Here is a 14,794-nt window from a genome sequence, read left to right as displayed (position 1 = left end):
CTGCAGGGAGACTGCGGGGTGACGGGGGGAGACTGCGGGGGGACTGCGGAGGAGACTGCGGGGTGACGGGGGGAGACTGCGGGGTGACTGCGGAGGAGACTGCGGGGTGACGGGGGGAGACTGCGGGGGGACTGCGGAGGAGACTGCGGGGTGACGGGGGAGACTGCGGGGTGACTGCGGAGGAGACTGCGGGGTGACGGGGGGAGACTGCGGGGGTGACTGCAGGGAGACTGCGGGGTGACGGGGGGAGACTGCGGGGGTGACTGCAGGGAGACTGCGGGGTGACGGGGGGAGACTGCGGGGAGACTGCGGGGGGACTGCGGAGGAGACTGCGGGGGTGACGGGGGGAGACTGCGGGGTGACTGCGGAGGAGACTGCGGGGTGACGGGGGGAGACTGCGGGGAGACTGCGGGGGGACTGCGGGGGGACTGCGGAGGAGACTGCGGGGAGACTGCAGGGAGACTGCGGGGTGACGGGGGGAGACTGCGGGGGGACTGCGGAGGAGACTGCGGGGTGACGGGGGGAGACTGCGGGGTGACTGCGGAGGAGACTGCGGGGGTGACTGCGGGGAGACTGCGGGGGTGACTGCGGAGGAGACTGCGGGGTGACTGCGGGGGAGACTGCGGAGGAGACTGCGGGGGAGACTGCGGGGGTGACTGCGGAGGAGACTGCGGGGTGACTGCGGGGGTGACTGCGGGGAGACTGCGGGGGTGACTGCGGGGAGACTGCGGGGGTGACTGCCGGGTGACTGCAGAGGAGATTGCGGGGTGACTGCGGAGGAGACTGCGGGGGTGACTGCCGAGGGGAGACTGTGGGGAGACTGCCGGGTGACCGCGGGGGTGACCGCGGAGGAGACTGCGGAGGAGACTGCGGGGGTGACTGCGGAGGGGAGACTGCGGGGGTGACTGCGGGGGTGACTGCGGAGGAGACTGCGGGGGTGACTGCGGAGGGGAGACTGCGGGGGTGACTGCGGAGGGGAGACTGCGGGGGTGACTGCAGGGTGACTGCGGAGGAGACTGCGGGGGTGTCTGCGGGGTGACTGCGAGGGTGACTGCAGGGAGACTGCGGGGCTGCCTGCAGGTTGACTGTGAGTGATTCCTGGTGACTGCTGGCTGACTGCGGGGCTCTGCGCCGCGAGAGGCTCTTTTTTCTTTTTTGTGTTTGCCAGGCTTTTCTTTTTTTTTTTTTCGTGTTTGTGAGGCTTTTTGTTTCTTTTTTCTTTTTTTAAGATTTTGTTTATTTATTCAGGAGAGACTCAGAGAGGCAGAGACAGGCAGAGGGAGAAGCAGGCTCCATGCAGGGAGCCTGATGGTGGGACTCGATCCCGGGACTCTGGTATCCCGCCCTGGGCAAACAGCAGATGCTCAACCGCTGAGCCACCCAGGGGTCCCTCTTTTTTTCTTTCTTGTTTGTGAGATTTTTCATTTATTTTTTTCTTTTCTTTCTTTTTTCCTGGCAGGGGAGTGACACGCAGATCTTTTTATAGTTTCCAGTATTTTAAATGAAGCACAGGAAGAATGGATTAATGAAACATGTGTTGAAAATTATGCATCAAATTGTCACACACACATGATTATAAATGTGACCACAGTGGTAGCTTTGAATGCTGGGTAACTGGGGGGAAAGCCGTATTAACTGTTCTGATTTGCCCCTTGTTTTAGCAACAAGACAAAACAAATCTCCAGGTTTTTGTGATTGTGTCCAGTCACCTTTTCTAACACGTAAATTATTCTAAAGACTGCAAACATATTTGATAATAATTTGGTATGGGTTACCAAAGGACAGGGGAGCCATGTCGTTGTGGGCCTTGTGCCTTCACTAATAGCAGGTTGTCCTGAGGTACAAATGATACTTTGTCAGTCTTCCAAAATATTAATGGTAATGCTTACATCTTTGCTGAAAGGCGAAGGCAGGTATTGTCAGTAAGTGTAGCTAGTTAGTGAGATAGTCCTGGTCTGGGTGGGGTAGTTCTGATTTTGAGGCTGATTTCCAAGACAGAGTCAGACTGAGTCTATAGAAGTTGTGCCAGCTGTTGCCAGTCATTCTGCTTCTTTGGGAGAATTGCATCCTTCTTTATTCCTGTGTGTGTGTGTCTGTGTGTGTGTGTGTGTGTGTGTGTGTGTGTGGCGATGCAAGACATTCAAGAGTTGTATTTTGACAGCTTTTCTTGCAAAGAAGGAGACTGAAGTAATTAGAGGTTGCACTGACTCACCAAGGTTACAGAGAAGTATTGCTGCCCAATTTTCTTATAAGAAGGGAAAAGCTACCAATCATATAAAATAAGGAAACCTGAAAATAGATGCTGAGGGGCCAGGAAAGCAAAAATGAGTTCTAGGGACCAGAGATGGAATCTAATATACTCAAACTATTTGTAACCAGAAACATACTTATGTGCAACCCTTTAACAAAAGGACAGGTCAAAATATTTCTGTATAAAATATTTAAAAGCGGGATCCCTGGGTGGCACAGCGGTTTGGTGCCTGCCTTTGGCCCAGGGCGCGATCCGGGAGACCCTGGATCGAATCCCACGTCAGGCTCCTGGTGCATGGAGCCTGCTTCTCCCTCTGCCTGTGTCTCTGTCTCTCTCTCTCTCTGTGTGTGTGACTATCATAAATAAATAAAAGTTTAAAAAAATATATATTTAAAAGCTTAACTAAATGTGTATATCATTTGATGTTAAAAAAATGTGCTTGATTCTGATTTGCTTTATTAGCTGATCCATATTGAGACTGCTTTGGCGCTTACAGGTTCAAAGTTGAGTTTGAAACTCAAGTTCACTTTACAAGTATGAGCTTGGGCAAGTTTCTTAGCCTCACTAGGCCTCAGTTTCCTCCTCTGTGAAATGGAGATTATAATTACTGTTTCATGGGCTTGTAGGCAGGATTAGAAGAGATGATGCCTATAAAAGGTTTAGCATAATGCTACGCACATTTGAAAAAAAATCCCTCAGTAAATGAAATCTTGTGTCTTGTCACTGTTATTGAACTTGATTGATTGGTTAGGTCACAAGGATGTATTGTTTTGTCCAGATCACAGCACTAATAAAAGGTTTGGGAATATATGTTATTAGTACATTGGTTCAATGACCTTGGGTAAGATTGTAAAACTTCTGGGCGAGTATTTAATTGTCTTTGATTATGAGAGGAAAGCTGGGAGAGAAATAAGGGAAGTTGAAATCAAGGGAATGCTTATAATCACCAGTTGTCCAGAAAAGTGGTAAGTGATGTAGAATAGCCAGGCAAGAGCCCTTTCCTTTTGTCCTCAGCGGGAAAAACTTAAGAATAGAATAGCAGTCACTAGACAGAATATAACATTTGCCCTTTAAATTATAGAGCAGTTCCCTTGCCATGTAGTAATTCATTAGATTTTGGAGACAGAAATGTGTTACTTTCCAGGTATAAACCCAATGAGCTTAGCTATGGATGGAGGTTAGTGACCAGTCTCCCAACAACCTCTCCAAGCAGCTCTGAGTCTTCTCCTCATTCGAGGTAACAGTCAATCTCTTGCAATAATGGAATATTTCTTTTAGAATTACCCTTCAAGTGCTGTAAACACCTGTAGTCTCCCATTTACAGAATCGAGAGTGATGCCATCACTAAAGCAGCTGCATTCTGTGAGACATTTGCTATAATGATTTTCCATTTATTTCCTTTTATAAATTCATCCACTAATTTCTGAAATTTTCACTATTGGATTCTGGAGACTGAAAAGTGAACAAGGTGGACAAGACCTGATCATAGAGGTTATACCCTGGTAGGGAAAACAAACATTTAGTAAGTCAAACAACAGACAAATTCACTAAGTATTAAAAATTTTTAAGAAATTGGGGATCCCTGGGTGGCTCAGCGGTTTAGCGCCTGCCTTCAGCCCAGGGCTCGATCCTGGAGGCTCCGGATCGAGTCCCGCATCCGGCTCCCTGCATGGAGCCTGCTTCTCCCTCTGCCTGTGTCTCTGCCTCTGTGTGTGTGTGTCTCTCATGGATAAATAAATAAAATCTTTAAAAAACTAAAAAATAAAAATTCTTAAGAAATTGATAAGTACTGGAAAGGAAAAATCCTAAAGCACTATCTTAGAGACTAGCAGAGAGAATTTGTTTACAGAGTCAGATCAAAGAAAGCCTCTCTTGAGTAGGTAACATTTCAGCTGAAGTTTGAAAGGAAAGAAGGTAGCAGGAAGTGGGGAGAGGGGGGAGGAGTGTTTCAAGCAGAGGGCACAGCAAACCCATAGACCTTCAGCTGGGAAGCACCTTGGCTGGTTCAAGGAACTGCAAGTGACTAAGGAAATGGGTAACATGATGTGAGGTCAGAGTGGTAAGGAAACCATATCCTGGGAAGCCTTAAAGGCCATTACAGTTTGGATTATATGCTCAGTAAAACTGGGAGTCCTTGAAAGGTTTTCAGCAGGGGGTTCCCTGATATGATTTGCATTGCTAGAAGACTGCTGTGTGGGGAATGTATGGGGGCACCTGTAGTGCAGTGGGTAATGAAGGCTGATACCGGGGCTGGTGGCTAGCAGTGGAAATAAAGAGAAGGGGGAGGTAGAGGAGCCAGAATGGGCTAATAGATTGGAGTGAGAGTCAAGAGCAAGTGAGCTCAGAGATGACCTCTCCTTTTCTGGGGGTTGAACTTTGGAGATTCACAAGTCCTTGGTGTTTTCCTGGCCAGTATGTATGTATGTATGTATGTATGTATGTATGTATGTATTTATTTATTTATTTATTTATTTATTTATTTAAATTTTTATTTATTTATGATAGTCACAGAGAGAGAGAGAGAGAGAGAGAGGCAGAGACACAGGCAGAGGGAGAAGCAGGCTCCATGCACCAGGAGCCCGATGTGGGATTCGATCCCGGGTCTCCAGGATCGCGCCCTGGGCCAAAGGCAGGCGCCAAACTGCTGCGCCCCCCAGGGATCCCCTGGCCAGTATTTTAAGTGAGGAGTTCAGACTCATGTGTGAACATAAGTACACACACATGCACACTTGGGAAAACATCCACTGCTACTTGTGAAAACAGAACACGCTGAGAGGACTAGGGTCCATATAAGAAATGAGTGAACAAGTGCTTTTCGGTGAGTGCCCCGTACTTAAAGGTGTTCTTTTCTACCTCACTACTTTTATACAGGCTGTTGAAAGGAACATCACACCCTGCCCTCTACTCTTTGTGTATTCTAATCCAGCTTAATCTTAATGCACAGGTAAAGTCCCATTTTCTCTATGAAGCCACCATTGACACCCAGGTGGATCTCACTGTCTGTAGGACCTTGTGACATACATTCATGGCCCATTCTTAGGACACGTCAACTTTGGCCAAGTCATGTAGCTATCCCCATAGTTTACAAGTCTCATAAATGTCTCCAACTCAGCTGTAAACCCTCTTGAGACCAGACACAGATTCTCATAAGCCCATTATGACACCCACAATACCTGGCAGCGTGCCCTCAACATAGAAGGGCCTCAACATGGGATCCCTGGGTGGCGCAGCAGTTTGGCGCCTGCCTTTGGCCCAGGGCGCGATCCTGGAGACCCGGGATCGAATCCCACATCGGGCTCCCTGCATGGAGCCTGCTTCTCCCTCTGCCTGTGTCTCTGCCTCTCTCTCTCTCTCTGTGTGACTATCATAAATAAATAAAATCTTTAAAAAAAAAAAAAAAGAAAAAAAAAAAGAAGGGCCTCAACAAACAGCAGTGTAATTACTGGCATTTTTACATGGACAGTAACTTGATCACCTAGTTTAATAGTCCATATATTTAGTAAATAGGAGATTAGGTCACAGAGAGATAGTACTCTCACCAGATCAGAGAACTCATAAAAGCTTTGGGACTATGCATCACACGCCTGTGGGTTCAGTGACCTTGGACACGATCCGTAATGTCTGGGCCTCCATTTCTCATATAAAAAAATGAAGAGGTTTATGCCTCATGATCCCAAAAGTTCTTTCAGGATTTCTTTTTACAAACCAGAGTCACTGAATATTGTTAAGAACCAGACACTGAACTGAGGAAGCACTGTTGCTATCCTTTTAACTTTTGTAACAACTTCATGAGGTGAGGTGGTGTTATAAGGAAATTTAGATATAAGAAGTTTAAGTAACTTGCCCAAGGATACTCAACTAACAAGCAGCAGAATAGAATTGGATTAGAATGCAGGCCTGTCCAACTGCAACTCCCAAGATCTTAATCGTATCGCTGTCTGCCTCATTTCTACACCCTTCATTTTATAGACAGGCAGTGAATTATAGATATTTTACCCAGAACCTGGATGTCTAGGAGTTGGTAGAGGTAGATCTGGATTCCAACACCAGCTCTCTTTTCTTTATGATATGCTGTAAGTGTCTATTTTATCAAAGATTATTCAGGATGGGACTGTTCTGGTCTATTTCGATGAGTATGTTGGTACTGGAAAGAATTCAGCAATGAATATAGTCAATTGTATTTGCCGAATAAAGAAATGAGTTTATTTACTTGTTTAGAAAGCTTTTGCGAAGTACCTCTGTGCTTCACCAATTCTAAGCGGAAGTCAATGAAAAGGCAGGTATCAACAAATATAGAATCATTATGCTGTACACCTGAAACTAATGTAACACTATATGTCAACTATATCTAAAACAACACATACACCACAAATGGCTTCCTTATTTTACCATGCTAAAACTTAGCAGGGGATTACCCATGAACATGGGGTTGGAATAGATAGTTCTCTGACTTAGAGATCTATGATAGTCCACAGAGTAACAGACTTTGAAGTTCTTTTCCTGTTAAAAAGTATGCATCTTTAAAAGTTGAATGCAGAAAGATTAAACCTAACAAGAACATGAAAACCTCTGCCATTGTGTTTAGGAATATGATGATACAAAGCTTCATTAAGGCTTATTTATTCCTTAATTATTAAAAACTTTCTGGCTATAATGCTCCAAAACCCCCACATATATTGGTCTCATGTACCTAAGAGAAACAATAAACACCATGGGGCCAATTCTGATGCATAATACCACCTGTTGGGAGACTTCTGAGATGGGAGGGGTTACTTTTGACAGTGGTACCACTCCTCTGCTGCTCTTTTTCTTTTTGAGAATTAATACTTCACACAGTGTGACTACTGTTCTCATCCTCTAGAAATTACCCTGTTCTTGGCTACTGTTGACAACTCATTACCTCCTTAACTACTTTGCTGATGTAAGGAGGAAAAATAACTTTCTTTTACACTTCTAAGTTCTCAGCTGGGGTTTGGGTAACAAAAGAGTAACAAAGAAGAGAAAAATCATATTCATTTATGAGAGGTTTCATGTGACTTGGGAGCCCTCCTAAGGAAATGAGGACATGATGATGTTACTTAGACCCTAGTGATTTTTAGGATAGATGTAACAAAAGGTGGAAGGTCATGGGGAAATGTGATAGGCTCAGAAGGGAGTATGAGCTTTTTGTTACCACACAAATTGGGGGAAACAGCAAGAGATGTTTATTCAGATTCCTCTCAACATCTTGAAAATAAGGATGCATCCTTATTCCTCCGGGGATGAGAAGGTCACCCCTCACATAAGGGTGTTATGACCTGCCTTAGGGGAGGGTCGGAGAGTCCTTGCTACTTGTGCTGTTTCTCAAATTGATTATGCCACAGTGTCCTATTTCAGGGTACCATGTCCTGAACTCCTGTCAATATTTAAGACCAATAGCCTACAATTTTGGAGACCACAATAAGTTTCACAATAAAATGGCCCAAAAAAGGGGGCGGGGAGCAAGTATCTGATAAAAATTCCATTAACATAATTGTGGAAATACACTTGGGAGCCAAGAGGTGGCAGTTTTTATAATATATGAACCACTCTTTGTATGCAGTTTACTGAGAAAAGTCGATGAATATAAAGTATATTCCTTCTTAATCAGACTGACACAGAAAAATGACACAGTTTACTTCATTTCTATTTCCAAAAAATAAACATGACTCCTTGCCTTAATTCAAATTGTGATTTGGGGCACCTGAGTGGCTTTTTGATTGAGCCTTTGGCTCAGGTCATGATCCCTGGATTCTGGGATTGAGTCCCACATCAGGCTCCCTGTGGGGAGCCTGCTTCTCCCTCTGCTTATGTCTCTGCCTCTCACTCTGTGTCTCTTATGAATAAATAAATAAAATCTTAAAAAACGAAAGATTGTGATTTGAATCATCACAGAACCCACTTTTCCTAGAATCTCTGAATGTATAGCCCACAAAATGCATAACGAAATGGCCATGGACCCCCACCTGAAGGAATTTATAATGTACTTCGGACACAAAGTCAGGAGAGGAATTCTAGGTCTTACTATGACTGTCCTCGATTATACTCTGTTCTTTGAATATACCCCCATGAAATGATATTGCTGGGTGCACTATAAGGCCACACACGTGGACTCCACTCAGTAGTCTTCTTATCTCCCAGATCTGAAGTCAGGGAGGCCTGCATTAATATGAAGGCCTTCCCAAAGCGTCCTCTCTGAGAAAGGAAGAATACAGAAGGGCTGGATCTACACAGAAGGGTGATGGTGGTGATGATCTCAACACCCATCCCAAATCAGAATATTCCTAGATCTACTCTGGGATTTTCCACAGCCAGACTTAAGCCAAAAGCTGGCACTCATCCCAGTAGACCAGGGCTTGCTTTTAAGTCTCCTAGCAAGTCCATGGACCCCTAGGAAACTTGAATACTAGGCAAAAAACAATATTTCCTGCTGTTTCAAATGTCAGTGAGTTGCCTTTAGAGTTAAAAGTGACAGTTTGCAACTTTGTATGTGTTTATTCCACAAATGTACACAACATATGTTTTTCTAAGTGTGACTGGAGAATGAGTCATCAACATTTCTAGTTGAGTTCTGAAGAATACAGGAACTTCTGGATACTCTGATAATATGTTCATATGCCAAGGGACATTTGTTCTTATTAATACCACAGTTCTGCTAATCGAGTATTTGCCAAATGTTGATGTATGTACAACTTCTCCACAATATAATTAGATGAAGTAAAACATCTGTGGGTGAGGGGAGGCCTAATTCAGCTGACATCTGGCCAACTTGCATTGGCAAGCTTTTATCTGGCCAAAGCCTATGCCTCTATACTGCACATTTGGTAGGATAGAACCTACTCTCTAAGGGAAATGGTTTGTTGCAGGATCTAGGAAAAAGACTCAGGGACCAAAGTGAGTGAATGATGGGTCTGTCTTAAAAAATCTAGGGACTCGGGATCCCTGGGTGGCGCAGCGGTTTAGCACCTGCCTTTGACCCAGGGCGCGATCCTGGAGAACCGGGATCGAATCCCACGTCGGGCTCCCTGTGTGGATCCTGCTTCTCCCTCTGCCTATGTCTCTGCCTCTCTTTCTCTCTCTCTCTCTCTCTCTCTGTGACTATCATAAATTAAAAAAAAAAAAAAATCTAGGGACTCAAGATGAAAATGCTGTTATCCACTGTTTGTATTAATATAGGTAATAGTGACAGGAAACAGACTCACCATATGAATAAAACCAGTGCTGGTTAGTGAAAATCACAGCACGTGCGTAGTCTTGGTTCTTCAACAGTGTAATCTCTAGCTTTAGATAATACTCCTTTGAGGTGAACTGGCACAGTATCATTATCCCCCTCTTAAAGATAAGTTAACGGGGGCAGCCCCAGTGGCCCAGCGGTTTGGTGCAGCCTTGGGCCTGGAGTGTGACCCTGGAGGCCCGGGATCGAGTCCCACGGCAGGCTCCCTGCATGGAGCCTGCTTCTCCCTCTGCCTGTGTCTCTGCTTCTCTCTCTCTCTCTGTGTCTGTCATGAATAAATAAATAAAATATTAAAAAAAAAAAGATAAGTTAACAGAGTCAGGAGATTCGATGCTTTATTTGAGGCCACCCAAAAAACCAGTGAAGACTTCATTATGCCTCTTCTGCCCAATTCAGCATGGGCTAGTAGCCCCTAGATGGCTGTGCTGTTTTATTACATGTGTTGCTTTATTACTGGGGACAGGGTTTTCTGCAGGCTTTGCACTTTGATAGCTTACTGGGTAGAATTAGGATTGCCCACTCACCCTTGAATAAGAGAGGGAGGATGCTTAGGCCAGAGGTGTGGTGAGGCATCTTGGATACTTTGTCTAGTGAAATCTCTCAGATCAGATGGAAGCCCCAGAGATATTGAAGATACTGCTACCACATTACATATATTGAAATATAGTTATAGAAGGGCTATTGCGTTAATAAAACCTCTACAAGGTTGAATCTTCTAGAGGAGAGTCCGGATGTTATGCATGAGGTAATGCTCGTTAGTGGGTGTCAGGGTGAGGCTCAAGGGTGCTGTGCCTCTGATGAGCTTGGCAAAGAGGAAACCAAATGTAAACCTTTGGCCACCAAACTTCTGCCAGAATGAAGGGGAAAGGGGGTGGGGGGCAGGGGAGTAGATGTTCCCTCTAAATCTAAAGTTTAGACTTCCATCTTGGCTCAAAAGGAATTTTACTTCAGATTTCTCCAAATCTAGAGGCACATAGAACAAACGGAACAAACGGAAAATTAAATAAACATAAATACATAAAAGGGGGTTAACCTCGAATACTGACATTAAAGACCTATATATGAATGTCCCCTTAGCCTCGAAGCATTTATAGTCTTAGTAGCTCGATGTGCTATGCTTTATGTACAACGGTAATGAAGTCTTGCCAAGCAAAAGTTCAGACTCCTAGTCAAGATGAACATATGCATAATAATTATTAGTGTTACCATGATCATGGTAAATAGCATTTATTAATGGCTTACCATATGCCAGGTCTTAGGGTAACCTTTGTATCTCATTTAATCCTTAGAACAAGCCTACAAGACACTATTATTCCTTATTCACTGAAGCAAAATCTTGGATCAAGAAATTTGTTCCAAGTCATCCAGCTATTAAAGTGCATAATAGGACAAGATTTAAGCCCAGGTCTATTTGCCTCCAGGGTCTATGATGTTATAAAAAAGGCAGATACAAATGCTTGTTCAGTCGTGCCTGTACGTCTGTGTATAGATAGCAGGCATCAAAATTCGGACACGGGCTCAGATATGCCCGTATGTAGCTCTGTTTCTCCATCTCTGATCTTAGTCTGGCTCAAGGGCCCTGTTTCCACTGCCCGTGAAAAACTGCATTTTGCTAATTAAAAACTCATGTTATTATTATTATTAATTATTATTATTTTTGTAATTCTCACTTAATATAGGATTGCTCTTTCTCTGTCTTTTCCCTTCTCCCTTTTAGCAATGAGCTAGCAAAGGGAGATAGAGAGTGGGGCATACGTATCACCCTGACGTCAGGTCGGAGTGGCACATGTTGTCTCTGTCATCCTCCATCCCTGTGGGCCTCGAGGTAGAGCCCAGGCTGCTTGGCCCTGCTGGCCTCTGCTGCTGCTGCTCACGGTTCATAATCTGTAGATGTCATGCTCCGACGTTCTCTATACTCCTTATCCTACCCCAGGCTTTGGGTCCCCTGGCTATTCTCTGCTACCCCAGCTCTTCTGTTGAGAACTGTGGGGTCAGAACTGTGGGCACTGTCCTTCTCTACGTGGGGGGTTGTGCGGGGGAGGCTCCCTTCAGGTCCATGTACCCAGCTCCTCCTGAGAATGGAGGCAATACTCTCCACAGTCTCCACCTCTACTCTTCCTAAGCCCTATGGGGTTTCTATTGCCCCCACTCAGGGACAGCACATAGACTGACCAGTTCTCCCTTTGGATCTCTCCCTTCTTCCCGCTGGAGAAACACCAGATGTTTTACCCATTCTGTGGCTTAAAAGAGAAACTCTCTGGGGTTCTGGTTCCTTCAGGCCCCCCCCCTTTTTTTTAAGATTTTGTATTTATTTATTCATAGAAAGAGAGAGAGAGAGAGAGGCGGAGACACAGGCAGAGGGAGAAGCATCCACACAGGGAGCCCGACGTGGGACTCGATCCCCGGTCTCTAGGATCAGGCCCCGGGCTGTAGGCTGTGCTAAACTGCTGCGCCACCAGGGCTGCTCCCAGGCTCTAAGTCTTAAGAAGCTTAAAACATCCTTTCTTCTCATACAAGTATTTGCCTTTCAATGCAATTCTATTTACTTTAGCCTTCCAAAAAGTTACCCAGTACTTTAATTTATTTCTTTAGTCTATAACCTTCCTACTCCAAGGCATTCCCTTCCACTAACCTACAGGTTGATGTGGGCAAAGGAGAAATGCAAGAAAGAAAAACATCAGTAATTATCTCAAAATAGTAACACATTTCTGTACAGAGATAAATGAGTGTGAACAGAAAGTCTTTGTCTTCTGTGAGAGTGGTGCCTTAACCCTAACTTCCCTGTACGTATGTGTCTTTTAGTCACTTCTCAACAATATTCATCATATGTTACCTGATAATGAAATGAGACAATCACGTAAGGGGATACTATACTTTCAGAGTTTGCAGTTATACTTTCCTTAACAGAGAAGCAATTAGGAGGTGTGAAAAGCACTGTATTTTCTGTCTATGTGTAAGTTAACAGCTGATGAGACTGCCGTTTCGCACATATATCATCATACTTGCTTCTTGTGCTAAAAGCAGCACAGAAGTGAACCACAAATTGTAGCCACTGGCAAGTTTCATACCAATTTCATTGTATTCAAATCACTGACATTTTCAGCTAAATCATATATTGCAAACTCACTCATATATTTCCTACTAGCTGGTTAAAATCATTCTGCTCCCGGACTGGGTGAGGCTCTGAAACACCAGCACCTGAGTCTTGGCCGTGTGACTTGTACCTGAAAACCAGATGTTCTCTGTGTCGGTGGCCACGCCTCTGCAGCATGGCCCAGGCCCCAGATGCCACACCAGAAAGCTCTCTCTGTCATGAGGTCACACAGAGTCAGCTCATGGAGCGAGGCTGGGAGGGAGAAGAGAAAGGCACATTCATCTACACCCCCTCCAACTGCCAGGTGCACACACATTTTCAGCAGATAAAGAGAACATCGAGAGACCTTTTTTTTTTTTTTTTTTTTTTTTTTAGATTTTATTTATTTATTAATGAGAGACACAGAGAGAGAGGCAGAGACACAGGCAGAGGGAAAAGAGGCTCCATGCTGCCCATTTTTGTAAAAACAAAACAAACCTCCAGAAGGCTCAAACTCTTGGAAACACTTAACATATATGTTTGCAGGTGTTTAGAGAAAGGTCCACAAGGGACACATTGTGTCAGAAGCACAGGTCTGAAGGTGTTTCTTCCTTCTAATGCAGTCAGCTTTGGAGACCACTCTTGTGGAAGTATTTGGTGATGCAAAAGGAGCAAGGGGGAAACATGAGCTCTTTACTCTTCAGGGACATGAAGCAAAGCATAAAGGATAAAGGATCCCGTGCACTGTGGGGAAGGAAGGAGGTTTGCAATCTAGAGGCCACAGCCTAACTCTTCTCAGATCCATGCCTACCCCGGCTGAGATAATAGACTCAGCACGAAGTCACATCTTGATTCTGTCCCAACAGTGTCTCTGCCCAGGCGCCCAGAAATGCAGTATATTCATGAAGTGAAGGATGTGTGGCAAGTCCTGCTCTGCAGTTGGGACATGGCCCTGGCACACATCTTGCTGACATGTGCCACTCCTGGAATGCTGGGCCACTACACCCTCAAACTAACTTCTGGCTGAACTGGGGGTGTCCTGGTTCCAGCCGAGAAGAGGCTTCAGTCCCGGTTTTCACACTTGAACTTTTGTTTCAGGAGCAAAAGCCAAAAAATGCAACCTACCCTGAGCAACAGCCAGGATGTTGATACTGCCAGGCAATTCCTGGCTCAGTGGACCACCACCTCCTACTTTTTGGACCAAGAGGATACACCAGAGACCAACCTCCCGTGATTCAGGCCTTGCTGACACATCACTGATCCAGCCAGATTTCTTCCTTTGCTTGAATTACTACCTGGTAATGAATTGCACACTTTGCAAATGTTAATGCTCTCAAACTAGCAAGATATGGAAGAAATATATGCAAGATTTATTTAAAAATGATGGCCCTGGGAATTAGAAGAGTTTATGGGGAGGGGGGAGATTTTATTTTTAGTACCATTTCTGCTCTAACAAGCTTCAACTTTATATAATAACTTGCTACTGACATGTGATTCATCATATCATCACAATTCTAGCGTGGTGTATTCTTTTTCTATACAGAAATGTTAAATGCATAGGACTTAAAATACAGCTGTATGGGAGAATACTTCTTAATCTATATGGAAAAGTTGGCTAGGACTTGAATGAAATAAACGTGTTGGTACCCATTAATACGATGTGGGGGGATCCCTGGGTGGCTCAGCGGTTTAGTACCGCCTTCAGCACAGGGCGTGATCCTGGAGTCACAGGATCGAGTCCCACGTCGGGCTCCCTGCATGGAGCCTGCTTCTCCCTCTGCCTGTATCTCTGCCTCTTTCTCTCTGTGTCTCTCATGAATAAATAAATTAAAAATCTTAAAAAAAAATATGATGTGGGATAGTAAAGGTGAAAAAAATCCAAAAATATTGGAAGAATTACACAGTGAGACTCTGCAATTATGTGAAGATTGTCTCAGGCTTCTGGATCTGGCAACTAAACAATTTACATTATATTGCCATATAATCTATTCATGCCACTTTATATTTTAATTGCTAAATTTCCTTTAAAAAATAAACTCATGTTAGGGCACCTGGCTGGCTCAGGTGGAAGAGCATGTGACTTGATCTTGGGGTTGTGGGTGCAAGCTGCACGTTGGGTGTAGAGGTTACAAAAATAAATAAACACACAAACAAAGTCATGTTTTCATTTGCTTTTAACCTTTTTTAAAAATCAAGAGTCACAGAAAAGCTAACTGGT

The 14,794-nt window shown here is 44.5% G+C and overlaps 1 long non-coding RNA gene across 3 annotated transcripts in view; it reads left to right on the top strand.

The window, feature by feature from the left end:
* The window catches only part of LOC140613319 (uncharacterized), a 128,103-nt gene that overhangs the window by 61,673 nt on the left and 51,636 nt on the right, over nt 1-14,794 (top strand). For 2 of the 3 annotated variants that reach the window (XR_012014467.1, XR_012014466.1), the window contains one exon: nt 13,675-13,874. The exons of the other annotated variant lie outside the window; for it this stretch is intronic. This is a non-coding gene — a long non-coding RNA (uncharacterized lncRNA). The remainder of the gene's footprint in view (nt 1-13,674; nt 13,875-14,794) is intronic. 3 annotated transcript variants of the gene reach the window in all.

Source organism: Canis lupus, chromosome 2, assembly GCF_048164855.1.
Source record: "Canis lupus baileyi chromosome 2, mCanLup2.hap1, whole genome shotgun sequence".
Lineage (NCBI taxonomy): Eukaryota > Metazoa > Chordata > Mammalia > Carnivora > Canidae > Canis > Canis lupus.
The sequence above is the reverse complement of the archived record's forward strand: the minus strand, read 5'-3'. Positions and strand labels throughout refer to the sequence as shown.